Raw genomic sequence first — 23,052 nt, forward strand, 5'->3', positions numbered from 1 at the left:
ATTAATACAACATTTGTCTGGCAAGAGACAGAATTCCTTCCTCATCCAGTTATTAATATTGTATCAGCATAATTATTTCCAGACTCCCCGCTTTGACAGGATTTAATGGGATCTGCGAAATTAAGCCCTGTGTTCAATTTCAATCGTTCGTCTTCCCTTTTATATTACTTTCTAATTCAACTATTTCAAAGTTGTAAAGGTATATCAAAAGAAGTCAGAGAAGATTATTGATAGTTTCAATCTACCTTTTCTAATATTTATTTATTTTCTTTATAATATTGAAATGGGGTACGAGCATGCAGTCTACCTGATGGTAAGTGTCTACTGCTGTGCATCGGCACCTGTAGTCAAACCTAGGTAAAACTAAATTTCCATGTGAGGTTTCTTTGCCACTCCTGAAGACTATGTTGAAACTCCTCGTGTAAGTTTGTCTTCCTTCCCACACCATTCAAAGCACAACGCCCATACAACGCCACTTAACACTACCGTTGCAATAGCGCCCTCAGAATCGAACCACAAAAGACTCTACCATATTCAGTTTATAATTTCAGCAAAAATGCGTGCATGAAGCATGATTTCAAAATAAGAATACAAATTTACAAGAAATTGGTTTCTTCAATAATACCACGGCATTCGAACTGCGTAGGGTTAACTTTCATTTCTATAATAATAAAGATTTATTTCTGTTATCATAAGACATTTATATAATAGAGAAACACAGCAATACCTATTTCTATCAACCTCAACTCCGTCTATAAATAGAATATCTACTCGACCGTAGAACATTAATCACACAAAACAAACACACAAGGAAACACATGTAACACATAAATATTCCAGTATATTCCGCTTAATCCTAGTTAATGACTGAAGGTATAAATGATACAGGTTAAAATTACAGTGGTCTATTCTTATTAAGTGAAATGACTTTAGGCGACTATATTGCCGAAAATTACATCAAGATGAGATTGCTTAGAATAGTATTTAATTCTCCGAAAGTTACTTGTCAAGGACCTGGATATTTTTATTGACAAGAAATTCTTAAAATATTAATGTTGTTGACAGTAATTACGTATTGTTTATGAAATTCTTACGACGCTTTTCTCTATAATAAGAACCTTTCGTTTATAAATTCGATAGTATTTTGATGACGTCATTTAAATGGCAAAATATGTTTTAGTGTTTTATAGTCCAGAATTAGCTAAATAAACAAATATATAGTTTTGTAATTGTAGCTTTGAGTAAAAGATCTGCAAGACACACTGAAAAAATAGCGTAATTCGTATACAGAATATAGACAAATTGTGTTCTTGACATCAACACAACGGCCCGATAAAAATCTTTGATCAAACCAAGCTTATAAAACGTTACATATATTTTCAAGCTCAAACCTACGTTATGTTTTATCGCAAACGGTAAAAACGCTATGAAAATTCGTAATTTGTCAAAACCTAAAATCACAAAAGGCGATCACACCACTATGTCGAGGCGGACCATAAATGGGGATTAACCGTCCAGCGTTGACACGCCATTATGCTGCCCATAAATACTCTACCACGAGTTCACCACCTAAACCGTACGGATAATAGAGTGACTTTAAAGGTGATATGTATCACATAACTTTGTAAAGGTGAAGCGTGAGTTACAGTAACCTTTCGGACACTTTTGGATGGTATAAATTTACTAGTAGTTATAATGTTTTAACTTAAACTGTATGTATGTACTAATCACATAGATTAGTTAGATTAGCTGTTGGCCATAGTCATGGTCAACGCGTATGTCCCATTCGCACGTCCGCCCTATATAAGTGTGAACGCCCTATGTAAAAAAAAACTTTTAGTTTTAATTAATAAATACCTATTGTATGTTCAAGGGTATATTACATTGTAGTATGGTCTGCATAATCTTTAAGTTGCGAAGTGATATAACGGTACTAATGTATTGGTTTGTTAAATACCCATAATTGGATAAGGATGCCTTGGATACTAATGGATATAAAAAATCACAATCATTCTTTTTCACATAAGCAAAAGTCGGCTTATGAGAAAACGCCCTAAATAGTATTGTTGGTCAATAAATTTCGATTGAATGGATATTGGAGGGTGATCGGGTGAGAACAAAATATTTGACAATGCGCGTGCGATGCTGAGTGACCAAATAAATCAACGTGACGTCATATATCATTGAAGCCATGTGTCAATTAATTATGCCTACGAACTCAGGACCTCATAAAGCTCATGGATATTTAATAAAAACGAGAGAATATCGTATCGGATTCCATATCACGCAATGAAATATTTGAGATATATTTCTTTTTTTTATTAAAAATCACAGAGTATTACGTTTATTTTTTTTAAACTGAGATCACTGCAATTACACATTGTTCTGTTATGTCAGATATGCTTTATGGTCCTTGAGAAATAAATTATCTAGAATATCTCGAATAAATATCTGAGGTATTACTACACTTTGTATACCAAAAGGAACTCTTCAAGCAGAAATAAGTGGGGCTGTGGTGCGTTTGCCGTTGCCGTCGAATTACAAAAAGGTCACCTTTAGTTACGAACGACGGGTCTACAATTGTATAATCTTTGAGCGCGCGTGCCACTAGCCACTAGGGCGTGGGGATGCACGCTTATAATTTGAGAACCATCAAAAATACAAATTGCCTGCATATTTTCTAAGTTGCGCGTTATACATTGCTCTCTTTACTTCAGATTTTTAGTAATAGTTTTAAATCTTGTTCAATCTCTAAAAATAGCAATATATAATAATTGAAGGAAAATCTATTACACAGAACGTACTGTAAAGTATTTCACTGTAAACTTGAGAATTAAAAAAACCGACTGCTTAGAAACATAGCCTATGTAATTTCTACAAATTAGAGAAATACGACTACACCTCGTATGTATGTTAAAATCTGTTAACCTATATGAGCTGCAGAGCGTGCCAATTAATGAGACACTCATAAATACAAATCTTTAAAAACATTACGCTCCGCAGTCGAGTAAAAATTAAATAAACAGATGGCAACAAACTACTTACATCTACTTCTTAGTACTGCAGGATTTGCAGGCAAATTAAGTAACAGTAAGAAAACAGCAATGTATCAAATACAATTACTTTTTCCCTCACCCGAACATAATTTTTCGATTCCAACTCTGATGAAGTTACAATCATAGAGAGATAAATTACCGAACCATTTTGGATAAATGAGGAAATTAACTTCCTAACGTCCGATCAACAGCTGCGTCACTGGACTCGTAAAGATATGAGATTTTGGCGACAAATTGTAAATTATAGTCCCTTATTAGTTTGCTCGATCTGAATACGATCAATAGAGGGTTGTTATTTAATAATAGGGAGTATGGGTCAAACCCACCAGGTCATAATGACCAGTGATCTATTAAGTAGGTTTGGAGGTGATAGAACCCTTTGTGGCTCGATTCCGGAGACAACACCGTCACATTCTATTTATGCCTAATAATATCATAGTTAAGTGCTGTTGCGTTACACTTTGAAAGATGTCGCAAAGCAAAGCATACTAATTCGGTGCGTTCCAACATATAATAAGAGTCTAGTATTATCTGGGGTTGATAATAAATGTCCATAGGCGGCAGTAGCTCTTTACCATCAGGTAGACTGCACGTTCGTTTGCTACACTTTTATTATAAAAATGTGTTAGAAGTGTGTTAATAGACTAAATAATTCTGATCCTGTAGAAAAGTGTCAGATTTAAAGTTTTAGATATAAAATTAAATAAACTTTGCATGAATAATAATGGTTTTAAAATAGAGTGTAAAAAGTTCAGTAAGATTCTAAAACCATTTCCTTAGAACCAAATTGAACCAACTGCCCGTTACAAATACACCGCTGCTGTCAGTGCAAGAAGCTTGAATTACGGAGGAAGCTAGCAACACTGAACGTAAACGTTGCGTCAACAAACAGCTTGGCGAAACATGGTGAATATTGCATCCGGTGGGATGGGACCGAGGCGTTGGCACCATGTGTGGCTGGTGTACTTTGTTTGTAGACGAAATAGCTTGCCTGGCTATTAACAAGGAAATTGCTGTTATTAGCACAGAAGGCATAGACAACATAAAGATATTTTGGACCTCAAAGAGCGGAATAGCCATTCGGGAATAATATTTCTTAGGGTTCCATAACCATAAGATAAAAATGGAACCATATTATTAAATGTTGTCTATCCGTCTATTACACCATAATTATAAAAAGGTTGATAAAAGTGGTTTTACGATTAAAATACATTTGAATCACACAGTATAAGAGATAATGAAACTACAACTAAATGACCATACTCGTACTTAACAATTTAATAAAGTGACTAAGTAACTATCAAACACGTAGTTAAAAACCCGAAATTTCGGACGAATCTTCGAATTATGACGCACTTATAGGTAGGAAAATATAGAAACCTATAGAATACAGCCGATGTGGTCCAGTCGAATAATTATACAATAAGTATATGATGTTACAAGTGTTTATAGATTCAAACATCATAAACACAATCGAATATTTAATTAAAACTGTCAAATTCAACATGTCAAGTTCGCATTTAACAGTAAAATGAAAACAGAAGAGTTCATTTGTCGTGCTTCTGTAATTGAAAGACGTAAATTGGACGGCCTTTTTCTTAGTTTATCAATTTAACAATCTAAACAAGCCGGAGAAAAACATTGCAAGGAAAACGGCGATCTGTCTTAGTCTGCGAAATGGGAAAAGCAATTGAAAACCATCTCATTAATTTTGTAAAGTGAATTGACCGGTTTCTTTTGGGGATATGTTTTCCGTTTACTGTTGTAACTCATCATCGTCGTAAATACCTTAGATTCTACCAGGATATTAAGATTTCTAATATATTTCTGATAATTTCAATATTTGTGGGGTGGTACAAGTAGAAAGTACGACCGGAGTGGTACCACCGTCACATTTATTTGCATCGTGAAGCAGTTCTTGTTTTCTATATCTAGATGACGGCTTAATTGTACCTATATAAGGCAACTATATTACGTAAGAGTAGCAAACCATATGTGATCGACTTCAGGTAAAGCCACTGTTCTACACGAAATGGTTTATAGAAGTTTCCGGACGGCATTATCCACTAACCATAAGGTAGACGGCATAGTCTTTTGCTACTCAAACCTAATTATAATATAATAATATTTTATTATTTAACGTGCATATCATAAGATAATTATTCTAAATTCATAAAATCCTGTCCTACTTGTTTGCCTGTATATTTATCGGTCAATGCAACGATCTGAACGTCTGTATGTCCGTTATTATAAGTAATACAAACACTAGAAAGCATGTACGCTAATTGACATTAAGTTTTTCTAACGACACATTTAGAAAAATTACAAACACACGTCGTCACGAAACAAAAGAAAACCCCAATCGTCTTACATAAAATAGGTTCATCCAACAAAAAGTGCGATTGCAGAACCTCATCGATATTTCCTACACAAGCACCTACTGCTCTACGGAAATCGCACCATTATTATGCACATACAAATTCCTCAGCGGGAATATGAGATGCGGACGAATGCGCCTCTTCGGAATTTCTCCTTTAAGTGAAAATGCAGTTGTTGACTTTGTTCGAGGAATTAGGTTCTACAAAGAGTCTATGAATGTTTATTATCATTGGTATTGTGTATTTAGTCTTGTAAGTTGGTGGAGAGAATTCCTGACAAGACAGCGCTTAATAAGATATAGAAAGTACAGAAATCTTTTTTGTGTTAATTTGAGGATGCTTTGTCCTCCAAAGGCTGACCTAAATATTTTTGTGTTTTATATACCTAATCGCTCAACAATTATCGTAAATCTCCTCCTCATCCTATTATGGATGTATTCCAAAAGTATTTTCATGTTTTCGACGCCATCAATAAAATAAATAAATTATTTTTGATTTATTTGTTTCAATTTACACGTCGATTTGACTTCATGGATTAATTCCACAAATGCCTCTGCGCAAAAAATAACGCCTGATGAATATATTCTAGCAAATGCACAACACCGTGTAAAGCTTAGTCGGGTTAAAGAATTCGAAAAATTTAACAACTATTGGCTTAGATTTATAACTGTTCACCTTGCTGATTTAAACTAATAGCCAAACTCTGAAAGAAAAAAATATAATTGAGCAATTAACTTTACTCAAGAAATAAACTTACGTCATTACACGAACGAACGAAGTGTAAGAACAACTTTTAATACTTAAACGTAAACAAAAACGATATTTCTAAACTTATAAGTTAAAACCCACAATGTAAATTAAACTACAAAAATTAAATTTCAATGTAAAACTACTGAAACATCGATCTAGCAATTTCTTGCTGAGGCGTTTAACATATATTTAATAGAAAGGATGCTCTCAAACACAAGTTGCACTCGATGGATAAGGCGTGTAAAATCCATTTATGATGATGTTACTAATTAAAAAATAGCAGATAAAATTTAAATATCGAATCAAGTAAGTAGGTAACTTAAAATTCCTAAGATCCTAAGGAAAATATCAAAGTAATAGTAATAGTAAAGTAACTTGACAATAATATCAAAGTATTCCTACGAAAAATTATATGTACCTATCTCTAGAGACTAACTACTTAAATAAACTTTACCATTAGCATCAAAGTAATTTATGTGAAAATTTTGAAATTCCCAAAGCATTACGGAAACAATTACGCGAACATTACGCACGCTTGAAAACAGTTTGAATTTCCCCAACAGTACCGAAATGTAAGTCACGTACTGACGTGTGGAGCGAAATTTGAATAGTTTTGGAGTGTAAGTGAATGTGGAACACACTTTCACATTTTACGTTTTTTACCTGTCAGCTAAGGGTAAAGTTTTTTGTATGTATCTCATTGGCAAGCCCTGCAGCCCAAGACCGATTTTAATGTACAAAGTGTCGTTGCCACTGTTTTGTTTTATTGAAAAAAAAACATGTTAATAAAATAGTTTAGACAAAGAGTAATTTCCGTATCCCCTATGAAACTATTATACCAATGAAAGTTTGACATCCTGCAACACTATCAATGATAGTATACTCTGTGAAAGATATTAATTTTCTAGGATACCGGTAATGTATAATAGTACTGACAATGAACCCCACCAATCCACCAGTTCTTTTGAATCTATGTAGTAAACTACATATGATTCAAGAGGAGAACACGTGCCCGACACTGGGATATTAAAATAGTTTGAACGCATGCTAAAACTGCTCTCATATGTGTGGATCAAAATTGGAATTGTTTTGAAGTGTAACAAGTGAATGAATAACCTGGGGCCTAAATGACCCAATAAAACGGCAATACAAGGTTAATCGTTCGTGAACCATTGATAAACGAATCGATTTAAGTTAGCGCCCCGCAGCGGTGACTCAGCGGCTGAAAGTTTAAATTGCCGGAGGTATTTCAAGGAGTCGCAAACCTAACGTTGACTTTGAGGGAGGCACTATCTTTATCAATGTAAAAACGACTTTGTCATAAGTCTAACTTATGAAAAAGTTGTCAAAATTGAAATTATTTATTCAAACTAGATTATTTACAGTCCATTTATAGTACATACTAATGTGAGTGAGCAACTGAGCAAGCAGACTAATTAAATAGGAAAAAATGACATTATGATTGTCCATAACCTTCAATCTAGAACACATTAGCCAATCTACTATAAGTATTATAATCGACGCATTATTGGCCCACTGCTGTGCAAGGATATACTCTCAATAATGAAAAGGATTAGTCCTTAGTCCACCGCCCTGGCCATGTGCAAATTGGTAGTGTTCACAAACCTTTGAAAACTTTTTTTAATTTTTTTTAGGTTACCTCACCATGTTTTCCTTCACTGTTAAAGCAAGTGATAATTAATTTCGAACAAGCACATAACTTTCAAAAATCAGAAATGCGTGACTGGTCTTCAATCTCGAACCCCTCAATAAAGAGGCTGAGTGTCTCAACCACCAGGCTAGCACTGCTTTTTTTGGACAAGTGTCAGCAATCCCTTATTCATTTAACTGATGAAGAAATGAAAAGTTGAATCCGGCTGATTCCAGTCGATGTTTACACAGCTCTGTAGAACTAAAGCCTTTTACTCCGCTCCGCAGTCACGACCTAACGACGACCGTGTCAATAGATGATATCGTTAAATACCAGATGGAAAGTTTCTGAACGTGTTATTGGATATGGTATAAAGTTTATTACTTAGGATTTGTTACTTTTGATCGGCTTATTGGTTAAGGGTTCATTCGCTTAAAGCTTATGAAGTTTTTCATAATTATAATCTGTGATGAAAAAGTCTACTATGTAACTTACACATTTAACATATCATGTTAATAATTTTGAATTGGGAAATTAAAAATTTTGACCTTTTGTAGTCAGGGTTGTTTAAGATTGTACTAACTCGTTAGTTATAAATCCGTTAAAAACTGCCTTGAGAATACTGAGATTTATAAATAGATATTAAAATGACATACAAAATCAGCATGTGATGTTCAAATTATGTATAATCAAAATCTACTAAGAAAAAATATTTTAATGTTTCTTTTGCATAGTCTTGTTATGCGGAAAAAAATACTAAGTATATATATGTGCCACACGATTTGCCCCGGTACTTTTGCCTCGGCAATATACTGTTCTGAGTCTGTACGTGACAAAATAGCATGGCATTAGATGGCCAAATGGTGTAACATTACAACAGAGCATGTCAGTATATTACATTCCCTGCCGCGTCTGGTCCTGTCTTCCAACCGAATTGTTGACTTAAATGTAATACTCCAGGCTCTTTGACCGCTATTGAAATAACTTTTCTTTCAATTCCTTTTGCGTGTCCTATAAAAATTCTAACTACTAATCTTACCACCTCTCCTTCCATCGCCTACTTAGCTAAATTTCCGCCATAATTTTCATTTGCCAAAATAGGAAATATTCTTAAATTTATCCTATACTTAAATATATATGGTAGACGTGGTATAAAGACAGTAGAGCCATTTGTGGTACGACACCAGATACACCACCTTTACGCTTATTTCTACCTTATGACAGCAGGGAGAAGCGCTGTTGTGTTATGGTTTGAAGGATGTAGTAAGAGAGACGTATATATCCGAGGCGTTCGAACTTAATTCTCAGGGTAGCAACGTTTTTGTGGGCGACCTCTGTATCCTTACCATGAGTTTATACTTTTCGACAAATATTACTTTTTTGGTATTTGTTTACGTGCGCCCCTAGCAGATTGTATCAGAACTATAGTGTCAGTAACGTAACATTAAAAGTCTAAATTGACAAAATGGCGCTTTATGTTTTGTCTCTCTTTTTTGCGAACATGTGAGGTAGACAAAAAGACTTGAGCACTTACTTATTGTTACGTTTACTCAGTCTACTAAGCAAACGGAACAGAATAATGAATTGAGTAAACGTAATGTAAAATTGTGGAATGTTTTGAAAACTCATGGTAAGGGTATAGATTGCCATGGGCGGGAGTTGCCACTTATTTCGGTGGACTGCATGTTCGTTTACTACTTCTACATTATGTACTAAAGAATGATTGATAACACTGTCAAATCCTATCACATCCGTCGAGTAGCTGTATCCAGCATTTTCTCGTGATGCGTAAGCGTATATTTGTCTATTTTATCTTCTCCTATCCATCATAGGCAATATTTCACGTTGACTTACAAGCGATGTGTTGAACTGTATCCATTTACGGTTCAACACTACTCTCGTTTGGCAAACGGATTTACGCTTGGATGTATAACTTTGAACTTACTGTTAGGAACGTTGAAGAGCAAATAAATGGTTGGATTATAAATTTATGCATAATCTTATACATAAAATTCTCGTGTCATAATGTTAGTTACCGTACTCCTCCGAAACGGCTCTACCGATTTTCACCAAATTTTATATGGATATTCAGTAGGTCTGAGAATCGGCTACTATTTATTTTTCATACACCTAAGTGATAAGGGTTGTTCGCCCTTAATATTTTTTTATTTATATGGCAACACAACAGTTGCCGGGTCAGCTAGTATTCTGATTAAAAATAAACATGTGCGTTTATTGATATATAACTATCGACTTTTCTATCTTATTCCGGTGAATGTAGGTTGTGAAGCTGAGGTTTTTACCCGACTGCAGAGAGACTACGTATGTCTTATACTTTGGCATGCTCTGTAGCCCGTACGACCTGATGGATGGATATGGATAGATGGCATAGTTGTCAAACTAAATGTACCTAACACTGAACCTTTAAAATAAAAAAAAAACATATTTGAAAATTATCAATAGATCATTTCAGATTCATTTCATCATTGATTAATTTTATGTTATTATTTAACAAATTTCGATTTTGATTGATTATTGTTGAAGATACATTGTCCAAAAGTATGACAGTTCGCTGAAGGTAAGGTCCGTGTGTCTCAAGCATAAGTCGACAGGTCTGGCAGGAAGCCACGTGGCTCGTTTATATATCATCGTGTTGTGACGCGTTCACGACGAAATGGCGAAAGAAATCCGGAATCGCAGCTGCAATTCGTAAAGCCATTCGCTTATTTGTTTTCGAAACACTGATACTGCAGGGATGCCCGAATTTATGGAGTTGGAAGCGTTTTGAAGTTTTTCATTCATTTCGGAAATGCTTTGGAAAGTTCACTTTAGACAGTTTCTTGTGTATGCATGCGTGGAATGCGTCTGCAACGTTAGTTCTCATTTATGTTAGAAGTCTACAGCATAAAGTTCAAATAAGATACATGTTGTTACTAATTTTGTTAAATTTTACCATGGTAATCCGTTGCCCATTAATGGGTTGATGATGATGATCATAGAAATTGATTTACAACGTTAGGCTAAAATAAATTTAATGTATTTTGCTCTGTGGCTACGATTTGGTGTAACGAGCTCAAAACAAGATTAGATACTTCTTACAACAGATATTTCCATTATCAATTATGTTCTACAGACTTTAAAGACGATTTCTGTAGTAATGTCTGAAATAATAAATAATTAATGATATTATCTAAAACAAAGGATCTTGAAGTCTACTTAAGTATAAATGGAATAAGGAACACGGATAAGTCCTAGGCGATAATTCGCTACTGAATAAAATAAAAGCACTCAAGCACTCAGGAACTAATTAATTTAAGTATAATTTAATACAATGGAAGTGGGAAATGATCTTGCAATCTACCTGATGTAGCAGTCACCACCGAGAATGGACCAGACTCCATAGCGATCGAGGTCTGAAATCGACAATACTGCTCTTTTTGAGGACTTACTTGAAAATATGTTTGTATGTTACTCGCGTAGAAACTATTTATTAATCTGTACTTAGGCTCTGTTTATAGGTATGAATCTGTAGATACAGACATGGAACAAATCAGACATGGACTTCGGCGTACATAATAATATCGTTTCTAAATAATATTTAGCCCGTGTCTGTATGGCTATGCTATGGTAGATATATGGTAGATAATAAATATATGCATTGTATAGGAGTATTATATTTATCTGCCACTGGACGCATCTGGGACGCTCTATGTTTGTAGATGTAAACGAAGCTTTTCCCCTTGGCACCGCAGACGAACTAATTTTACCACCGACAGAATGACATCCAAAAATTATATTAGTATTACCTCCACTACTACTTCTACCACTATGAATAATTCAGTTTTAAATAATGTCATATTATAGGAATAATGTCATATAATAGAAATATTAATTAATTTGTTTCCTCATACTCCATTTGTAAATCTATGTATCTATGAACCTACCTAATAATGAAGTAGATCTACACAGTAGTGACATAATAATTAGAGTTATGTTAATTTAATTACTTACTTTGACAGTAACAATGCAACGTCATTAAGGAGACCGTTGTGGTATCATGTTATTACGTTAAACGTAAATATCTTATAGATCTTGACAAATTTGTTCAAGAACAAATTGAAGCATCTTTTAGTTTTGAGGAGATAAACGTAAAAATTCTATTAACTAGAGAATTATTAAAACAAAAACCTGACTACTTAAAGAAATTGCTTGTCTCTTCAACAATTCGGACGAATCCAACGACACCTCATTATTATGTTAAAATCCGTTAGACCATACGGGCTACAGGGATTACCAAAGAATGCTCGAAAAACATTATCCTCAGTAGCCGAGTAAAAATAAAATTATCTTGTAATCAGATCACCGTGCACAATTTAAAAATACTTACTTACTACTTGACATTAATAAACAATCGAATAAATGTACAAATTTTGTTAGTATACCCTGCCAATTGGCAAATGACCATTTACGAAAGACCACTACACCACTAGAGGTCGCTAGTGATAAATGACCGACCGTAATGTTAATAGAATTAACTGCACTACACTGATTAATTGATCTGTGGCCACGACGCGGTTGGAATTTGCTAATGGATATTTAATATTGGAATTTTTCTCGTTTAATTTTACTGAAATTCATTGATAATGGAATTTTTCGGAGACGGTTTGCTGCGGATATCAAGGGTTAACTTTCTTTACCTAGTTTGTTTAAAAGCAAGGTCGAATGTTTTAGTGTCCTTTAATTAAACATTATAGTTAAAATTAAGTAGTTTGAAATAAGCCCAATTATGCTTTTCTCGTATTAAATGTTCAATTTCAGTGATAAAGACAAATAAAAATGTTAGCCACATAGAGTTCTTTCTGCCTTTATATATGTCAGATGAAAGATGTTGGAACCTATACACCTCAACCGCAGAAATTTCACCTCCACACCTTTTTCTTTCGTATTCGTAACAATTCTTGTGGAAGGGTGTGGATGGTGGATGACCTCCATGTGAGGTGACCATCCTTAGGAGTAGCAACTGTATCATCGGTAGAACTTTTCTATATAAAGTTGATTGCAAATGTTTATGATCGGCAGTGATTACATACCACTGCATTAAGTGCACTGCGTTTGCTACTTACACCTCATAAAATATGATCGTAATACTTTATTAATAACTCCAAACCCAAGATAAAGATGTTCTATTCATACGTCCGTTAAATTCGAGGAACTTGGCCGCTATGAAATAATCAAACGATGTAGGCGGCGCTTCGGGTGTCGGCCATCAATAATGTATGAGTTTCAAGCGACAAAGTATGAAGACAAACACGAGGTTTGAGTTCATTTGCACGTACTCATAGAATTGCACGTTGCTCACATGCGGAATGATGGGGTGAGGTGCAATGCTTGGGACTAGCGCGTGGGTAGTGAGTAGCGTAGTGGTCATAGCAGTTAGTAAATGATTTGATTGTTTCTGTTCCGGGTCTGGATGCTAGTGGATTATCTCTGTGTATCCTTGTCACAGGGAATTTCAGTATTTTTATATATAATGAGGTACTTTATATATGATTGAAATTGCAAACACACATGCAATCCGTCAGATAAGAAGATCATAATCGTTATCTTTTGTTTTGTTCACTACCGCCCGTGGACAACTATCAAAGTCCTAAATTGAACATAGGACACCTCATAAACGAATACACTCATAAATGTTATACAATACACCGAATACTATACAGAGGTATATAAAAGTAGTTCAAATTTTTTAAAGGCGATAGAGCTTATTAGTTCAATAAATTTGTTGTAACGTCACCACCACACGCATTTGTCTTATAATGGGTCAATTATCAGTACTTTGCTAAAATTGTAAATACCAATCCGTAGAAACATAAACCGACTTCGTTTAATTATTACAAGCATAGTCCTTAGTTAATCAACTCAGACTACCGAGATATGCTTCGCACTTCCACGTCAAAGACAGCACAGGAGCAAAACATGTTTATATTGATTTTTCAATTTATCCTATCCTACCCGCTACCGCCTATTTCGTATAACCAATACAAAACTTGGTCTCGGAGTAGTCGCGACAAAACGTGCCTTGCATCCCGTATCTCGAAGGATTGAATGAAAGTATTGTTGAAAAAGAATGAAAAAAGTAGGCTCCAACAAGACCAGGCGAATAGGACGACAAAGGTTTTCTATGTTCGAACCACTGATGCTTATTATAGATTTGACATAAAGATCCGATAACGAGGTTAAATTACATCGTTTATCACCAATATAATGTTTTTAGAATCATTACAATAATAGCAGTGTTATCTAACCATTGTTGTTTATGACAAATTTATTTCGTCTTAAAACCATGTCCATTATATTTTTGAGTATAATTATAATAGTGAATTGTTATTTGACTGTTGACTAGGCGTTCAACTCTACATAGTAAATACTCAAGGCAAAATTCTATTGCCTGTACTGTTCGAGTGTAATTGTAGCTGCATTTTTCAAATAATATCAAAACCTAAGCATGTAATTATTATTAATTATTGTCAGAAAATTTTCAGTGAAAGCATTGCAGAATAGATTTTGTACTTATACATAGCCACCGTAACGTGAAAGACATGACATAAAATTTGAATTTTAAATATGAATCCGGATTAAAATTCTTACCTGACCTGTTTTATTATGAATTTTACTGTCAAAACATTTTAAAATTGAAAAGTGCGGGCGAATACTTTTGCCAACGAAATGTACGTAAAAAATAACGAACACGGAAAGAGGAAAAACACAATGCCTTTCAAAGCCAAGAACAGTTGTCTCCTCAGTCAAATTGAATAAGTTTCTGCAGTGCACTGTTATTGGGCATTCCATCGAGGATTCCAACAGGATGGAGATTTAAATCTAATATGTCGGAGACGTGTTGTTCAGAGGGAATTTATTAAAGATATTGCTGAATAACTTAACTGATATGAAAGTTAAAAGTCTGTTCAGGATGTAATGAATTTTGTAACCACATGTCGGCTTTTGTGGAACATTTATAGGTTTAGGTTTTTTCCCCGTTTAGTTGGAAATTGGAGTTTAAATTAATTTTATGAGTTGACGAGCTTTTGCCCGCGGCTTCGGCTCGCGCTATGAAGTAATATTTTCATCCCCTATTTTATCCCCTTGGGGGTAGAATTGATCAAAATCCTTTATTAGCGGATGCCTACGTCATAACATCTACCTGCATGCAAAATTTCAGCCCGATCCGTCCAGTGGTTTGGGCTGTGCGTTGATAGATCACTATGTCAGTTAGTCACCTTTGAGTTATATATTTAGATCAGTTATATATATTTAGATTACTGCTACTGCTCTTTTAATGAGAAATTGAACTATTTGGAAATTTTGCAATATTCCTCAAACTCAGTAGGTAGGTACATAAGTCTTGCCGAGTGTTCAGCGCCTATAATGTTCTTATGCTGTTTATTTATGGTGCTATGCTGCTATGCTGCTAATTTATGGTTTTAACCAACATATAACTCTCGCCACATATAACTCTCGCCTTTCCTAAGGAAGGTATGCGTTTTAAACATTGTAGGCCCGAACATTTTCTGCCCTTTAGAATAAAATCGAATAGAATTATATTGGACTAGCTGACCCGGCAAACATTGTACCGCCTCAAAATCTATTTATCAAATATATTCCATATAAAATATAGCCTATGTTACTCGTGGATAATGTAGCTTTCGAATGGTAAAAAAAAATTAAAATCGGTCCAGTACTTTTTGAGCCTATTCATTACAATCAAACAAACAAACAAAGTTTTCCTCTTTATAATATTAGTATAGATTGAAAAATCAAATCTTTCAAGCTGAAACCGCAAACACCAAACCATACATACACATAGTTTTATGGAAATCTGTTAAGCAGTTTCGAAAATTAACTTTTATAGTTGTTTGATTACATAAATCATACAATGATTATCAATATATGTAAAAATGGTATTCATTAGCTCTACATAAAGGAGCTTTATACACCAATTAACACTTCTGAGCTAATGACAGAGTACATAGTACTACATAGCAAAGCTAAGTGTCAGAAAATCAAACAACACTAATCAGAAACAGGACGCTCATTACCGGCGTCACAAAGAGCGTAATAATGAACGGGTGTGACGCCGTGACATAACTCAGGGAATAACTTTATTCTCTATGATATTAAAAGGTGGTAGAAGTCTCAGTGGATCGACTCCGGCGGCACTACCGCTGCATCTATTTCTGCCTAATAATAATAGTGTTAAACGCTGCTGTGTTATGGTTTGAACAGTGTGGTAAGAGAGACATACTTTTTCGAGGTATTCCAGCTTAGCCGGTGGTAACGTCTGTAGTGGAACTCGGGTAGGAATCTAATCTTATCTGGGGTTGATTCTAGATGTTTATGGGCGGCAGTAGCCACTTACCATCAGGTGATTGCATGCTCGTCAGGTACTCAAATATTTTTAATAATTATAAGACTGGTGTAGCTTCTACCTTGTATGGTATGTGCGGTCATCTCATATCTAAATCCGCCAGCATTCATATTATTCTATACAAACGCAGAAATGCTCCAAACTAGAAATAAAAGTGGCGGTAGTACTCTCCTGGTCGAGATGCTGGCTACCGTTAAGTATTTAGGCTCAAATATAATTAAAAATAATATGTCGACTTACTTGACATATAATTGAGTTAAATCCATATAATTCATCTCAGAATAACATCACAGCACATAATTGACTGATCATGAAAATATCAGGTGCTAACTGAACCGGTACAAGAGACTCATTACCGCCACCATAAAAGAGTCGTAATGAATGCGAAGTGCGTATCGCTGTAGCACTGAACATAACGCGTGTGCGACGACCGGGGAATAACTTAGCTCGTAACTCATTATAGAGGTGTGAATGTAATGACATATGAAAATACAAGTACACACAATATTGTCTCATAGTATTCAAAATTGCATTGAATGAAAAACTACGATGAGTTGTACAGTGTGGGCGTAGCCTCGATTAATAATGATAGAGATGTGAGCGGATTATTCAACACGATTAATTAGGAAAAACAATTTACTTATTTTAATTTATTATTCATACTACAATAAATGCAGGTATCTCATTAATAAATGGAAATTACTTAATTTGTACATCATTGTAGAGCGCTACAAGTCAGCTCTAAGCTTTAAGCTTGTTTATTTTAAATTATGTTCTAATTTTAATCTTAATAGCATGGACCATCCAGTACCACATAAGTTAATTTAAAAACTCAAATATTTATTTTTGATAAACGTTCTACTTTCAACCACATGTCCGCCAGTCAGGCATACCTGAGTTATTTGCCAACATACAAAATAAACTCGTTTTTATTTTTTAATAATGTTCTAATTTTAAACACAGCACCAGCCAGGTCTACATATTTGATTATATTTAAAATAAACTCGCATCCGCACCGTTCCGACAGCTGTCTCTACATCCGCGCAAAATTATGGAGCTCAAATTTGTCACGAAATTCAAATAATATTCTCTTTGGCCCCAAAAATATATCATTTGGCAAAATGTTCTAGGTAACATGTTTAAGTTATTCCTGTTTAGGTGCCCTTTATGAAAATATTATTTATATTTCGGCTTTATTTTACTTTAATACTTTGTTAGAGTATTAAGATAAAGAACGTAAAATTTTTTTGAATGTGTTTCAATCAGTCTAGTGTGTAGTTCACCTAACGTTGTAAAGAATCATCTGTGGTTCGACTCCGGTGGCACCACAGCCACACCTATTTCTACCTAGTCGTAACAGTGCTAAGCGCTGCTGTACTCTGGTTGGAAGGATGTGGTTAGGGAGACATACTTATCCGAGGCGTTCGAGCTTAGTCCTCAGGGGCAGCAGCGCATCTGTAGTCGATCTCAGTTAGGAATCTAATCCTATCTGGGTGATATCAGGTGAACTGCGTGCTTGATTGCTACTTCCATATTATAAGTATAATCTAACCAAGAGGAAAAAATAAGTATAATATGTAGTCATGAATTGATATCATAGTTTCCTTACTAAAACAAGAAAAACGTTATTACAATCGAACAGTGCGAAGCTCGCAATGTTTTATTCATAGTCCGCAAATAGCAATTACTGTAACAGAGCTTTCTCCGGGAACATTGTGTAAAAGCTTCGGTTCCTAAAGCTGGTCATAACAATGTTCTGAAAAATTATATCCCAACGTTACGATCTGCCGTTCCCTTTGACCTAATACGAGAGGGTTTTATGCTTTCATTTCGTGTTCCATGCCCAATAACGGTAGTGTTATTGAAAGATCGGAGGAATGAATTGTTGGTATTGAAGTCGTAATATTTTATTAACTACATAGTGTGATTTTATGTGGTTTGGGAATAGCAGCTAACAAAATCTATATTTTATAAGTATTTTTTATAAGATCGAGGTAGCTAAGCTTGCGACTCACTTGATGATGAAGTGGTCGTTGCTTTTCATAGATGTAACTAATACATCCAAAGTAACTTTCTTTTATAATATAGCTGTAGCAGACGAGCATGCAGTCCACCTGATGGTAAGTGGTTACTGCCACCCATGGACATCTGTAATCAACCCCAGATAGGATTAGATATTCCTACCTGAGGTCGACCACCAATGCGCCGCTACCCCTGAGGACTAAGTTGGAACGCCTGGGATAATTATGTCGCCCTTACAACACCCTTCAAAACGGAACACAGCAGCGCCTAACACTCCTATTATTATGCAGAAATAGGTGTGGCGTTGGTGCCGCCGGAGTCGAATCACAAAGGGTTTCACCACCTTCGAAACTTATATTGGCCTTATATAGAACAGGGTATCTAGCTGAAGCTGATCACAGATACGTTGAGGAATAAGCTCCACATAGCCGGCACCTATACATAAAGCGAAACTTTTACCAAAACGCAATAACTCCTTCACACTAGAAATATGCATGGATGTCCTGACCTTGATGTAAAGAAAATTGAATTATAATTTTGAACTACTAATATTTACATTATATACACCAAAATATAAAAGCACTTCTTTTATTTTTTCTTTCCAAAAGATATCTACTTCTTCGTATTATTTTCTGTCGTCAGATAATTCTCGCAGTTTGCGTTATTTGTAAACGCACTAATACATTATTATATGCTTCATAGGTGTTCATGAAAGAGCAATTTTAATGGAAAGTCAAGGACCCTTCAGTCTGCTGTTTAATTGAAAACTTATAAGGGAAGATTCACATTACACCGCGCCGTAATTTCGTTTGAATGAAATCATTACGACTACATGAGTGTTTGAGTGAATTTTACAATTTATTGTTTCTGAAATTAAAATAAATAATTTAAGCATAAAACATATTTGACAACTTACTAATACGAATTTATTATATTTAATTATTTTATTTAAATAGAACTTTACAAGTTAAAGTGAGTGAACTGTATATTTCTCGACAAAATATTCGGAAATTGAGAGTTACAATGACTATACCTAATCATCTACCTTTGTTTCCATTTATTTATTATTCTATTTATGTCCTATATTTATTTTTAAGCACGTTGTAAAGCAGTGATAGCCTAGTGGTTAAGAAACTCGGCCTCTCGATCGAGGGGTCCGAGGTTCAAATCCCAGGCACGCACCTCTGATTTTTCGAAATTATGTGCGTATTATAAATTAATTATCACTTGCTAAAACGGTGAAGGAAAACGTCGTGAAGAAACCTGCATACCTGAGAGTATTAAAAATATAATCTCAAAGGTATGTGGAGTCTACCAATACGCACTTGGCCAGCGCGGTGGACTATGGAATAATCCTTCTCATTTTGAGAGGAGACCCGTGCCCAGCAGCAGTGGGACAATAATGGAAGCACGTTGTAACGTCAATCAACCCTTGCATGTCCTGAAGTGCTCATCAAAGAATCACCAGCGCCGTGTACAACGAATTCGTGTTCCCGCATAATTACCGTGTGGGATGGGTGTGATTTTTTCCTCAAAAGTACTTGGGCATATCAATTTTATATGCAGACACCTGGAGTGTTTCACCTCCTTTTTAGGGTTCCGAACCTGAATGCTGAAAACGGAACCCTAAGCGTCCGGTGTCTGTACGTCCGTCTGTCAGGGCTCTATCTCTTGAACCATAATAGACAGACACTTGTTTATTCTGTATAACGGTAGCTGCTATAATAATAAAACTAAAAATAAAGAAATGGGGGTTACAATACATGAAACAGCTATATTTCAATGTTTTTCGCTTTGTATATTGTACCGTAACGGATAGACAGTTCATTTTTTACAATATACGATTAGATATTTCAAAGGCTGTTATGATAAGAAATTAAAAACAAAACTCAATCCGCTAGTACGGAATCCTCCGTATGCGAGTTCAACTCGCACTTGGGCATTTTTTGGCGAGACTAGCGTCTTTATGAGGCTGAGGTACGTGTTTTGTTTCCCATTTTTGAGAGCCTGTCGTGTTTTCGTATACAAAGTAAGGACAAAGAAAGGGTACAAAAAGAAAATCCGACACCTTGCCGGTCTTTTTCGTTTTTAGTGTTAGAATCAAAAGTCACTTTTTTGTAATGAAAGTACCTGATATACGTCACTCAATGGTACCTGTAATTGACATCAAATAGTGATAGAATCCTACCTGAGATCATAACAAATGCGTTGTAACTTGAGTAATTTATTTACTTTAGCGTCACCAACGAAAAATACGCCATCGTTCCTTAATAGATGTGTGGCGACCTCCCGCTACTCGACAAGAGATGGCGCCACGAGTATTCTGAATCACCAGCTGTCCATCAGGTTCATCGCAGCGCACGAAGACACGCTTCCTGATCCTGATCCAGCTACTCTCCGGTACTTCACGGACGGCTCGAGTAGCCATTACTCGCCCTCCTCACTTCGCTCCAACCTCAAGGCCTTGGTTCTCCCTCACATCTCGACTCACCGCAGGCAGAGGGCGTTCCGGGGTGCTTGTAAGCTTAGGCGAAGATTTCACAAGTACGGAACATCGAAATCAACATGTATCGACCTCCGGTCTGAGCAGGGGGTGATGTGGCGACCTCCCGCTACTCGACAAGAGATGGCGCCACGAGTATTCTGAATCACGCTATCGAAGTTTTCTAAGAATCTTGCATATATACAAGCTCCAAACTAAGACTGTCGGAGCACGGCCGCTCCCCGGGCACGATCACCTAGCCCGGCGGGAGATCTCCCTTTGCCAAAGATGATACCACTGTCTTTATCCTAAATTCAAAATCTTAAACCACTATTTTAAAAAGAAATTGACGGGGAAACGGCGTTGGTGCCACAATCGAAATATTAAGAATTTACTGCTTTCTTTGGCACTTTTTGATTTAGTTTTAGTTTATTAAATGACTGTAGTTTACGTATTTCTTAAAGGATAAAATGTTTAAATTTTCATGCAGAAACTTTAAATCTTTTAGCTGATAAAATATAAATAAGGTTTAGAGCTAAAACCTCAAACGCATCTCATTCCGTAACTATTTCTATTCATCCACAAAAAGTAAACAAACTTTATCGAAAGTCACAAACAGTCGCGAATCGGGAAACTAATTGGCTGGAAATCCTAATCGAGTAGAAAAACAACCGAGCAAAAGTAACTAAACAGATATACGAATCTAAAAGGACACTACAATAGATAACTCAAACGGAGCTCAGAGTAAGTGGCCATAAAAGTGATAAAATATCTATTTAGCTTTCCTCTGCGTTTTTTGTTGGTAAGAACGCTTCTTCGGGACGTTGGTACGAGGTAATTACAGTTTATGTTAACTGAGATAGATGATACGATTTTTTATCAGGATATTTAACCCTTGACATAAAAATAAAGTTTTTTATTTATGTTTTACTGAAGTAGCTAATAAGTATGCAAGTTTACCTAATAATGTAAGGTTCGTGCCGGCTATCTATAATAAATACCAGATAAGATTAGATTCCTACCTGCATTTAGTCACAGATTTGTTGTTACCCCTGACAACTAAGTCGGGACACCTCGGATAAAACAAATCCCTTAGCATACCCTTCATACACAACAGCGCTTAATACTGCTTTTACTAAGCAACGACAGGTGTGGCGTTGATGTCTCGGAAACGAACTACAAAGGATACTACCACTGATATAAGGTTCAATTTTGGCGGTAACAAATAGCATGCATTTTTAATATTTAAATAATAATTTACATTGTAATACTTTCTTATTGGTACAGTTGCCTTCCACTATACTTTAACACCAGAGAAATCACTAAGACATCATACAGCATCTGCATCATTTGTAAAAGTCTTACCAAACCTTTTAAAAAGCCACATTACGTAGTGTTATTCAAACTTACTTTAACCACAAAAACCGATGTTATGCAAAATGGAATTCACATATCAGACTGTTCAGCTACGTGCAGACAACTTTGTCTGCGCTGAGAAATTATTGTGCAAATTTTATTAATTACACATAGTTTGGTGCGCCAACACTTCTCTATTTACACTTGGTAACTTAGGAGGTGTACACAATGAATTGTAGGCCCCAGGGCAATTTAGGTACTGAAAACAAAAATATCCCTATATGTACTGGGTAAAGAATAAAAAAGAAAGATGGACAGCGTAAACGGCTTAGCGGCGAAAAGGATAAAATAATTTAAATGTTTTTTAATGAAACGTTTGTACCTGTTGAGTATTAAGAAACTATATTTAAATATTCATCTTAGTGGGTAAATGGAGTTAAACATTGTGGAAATATAATAATGTGGTTTATAGCTAAGAAAATATGGGCTACAGCTATTGTCTAGAACGACAGCCAGTTTCTTGTTAAGTAGCGTGGTACAATACCAAATTCTAATAGAAAACAAAATAAAAAATAGGATAATACTTAATAAGCAGGTGTTATATATCACAGCCAGCCTAGCCAAATGGGGTTTAAGTGATACTACTATACCGACGTTGTGTCGCAAACACTATATCAGGCATACTATCTTCAAAATGTGTGTATAAATATGTTAAAATTACAATATTAGAGCGCAAATACAAAAACATGTATATATGAACCCTGTATATGTATGTGTATACATAAAAAGTATGCATGTATTTAAAGTTCACATTTACGTGCATATACACAAGAAATAGTGTTTAGCGTGTACCAAAGGTGAGGTTATGAATTCCGTAGCAACGTTGTGTTCAAATTTCTCACGGTCTCGCAAATCCTTTTCGCGAGAAGAAA

Source organism: Epargyreus clarus, unplaced genomic scaffold (assembly GCF_041222505.1).
Source record: "Epargyreus clarus isolate Ecla_fem2 unplaced genomic scaffold, WU_Ecla_fem_2.2 ptg000019l, whole genome shotgun sequence".
Classification (NCBI taxonomy): domain Eukaryota; kingdom Metazoa; phylum Arthropoda; class Insecta; order Lepidoptera; family Hesperiidae; genus Epargyreus; species Epargyreus clarus.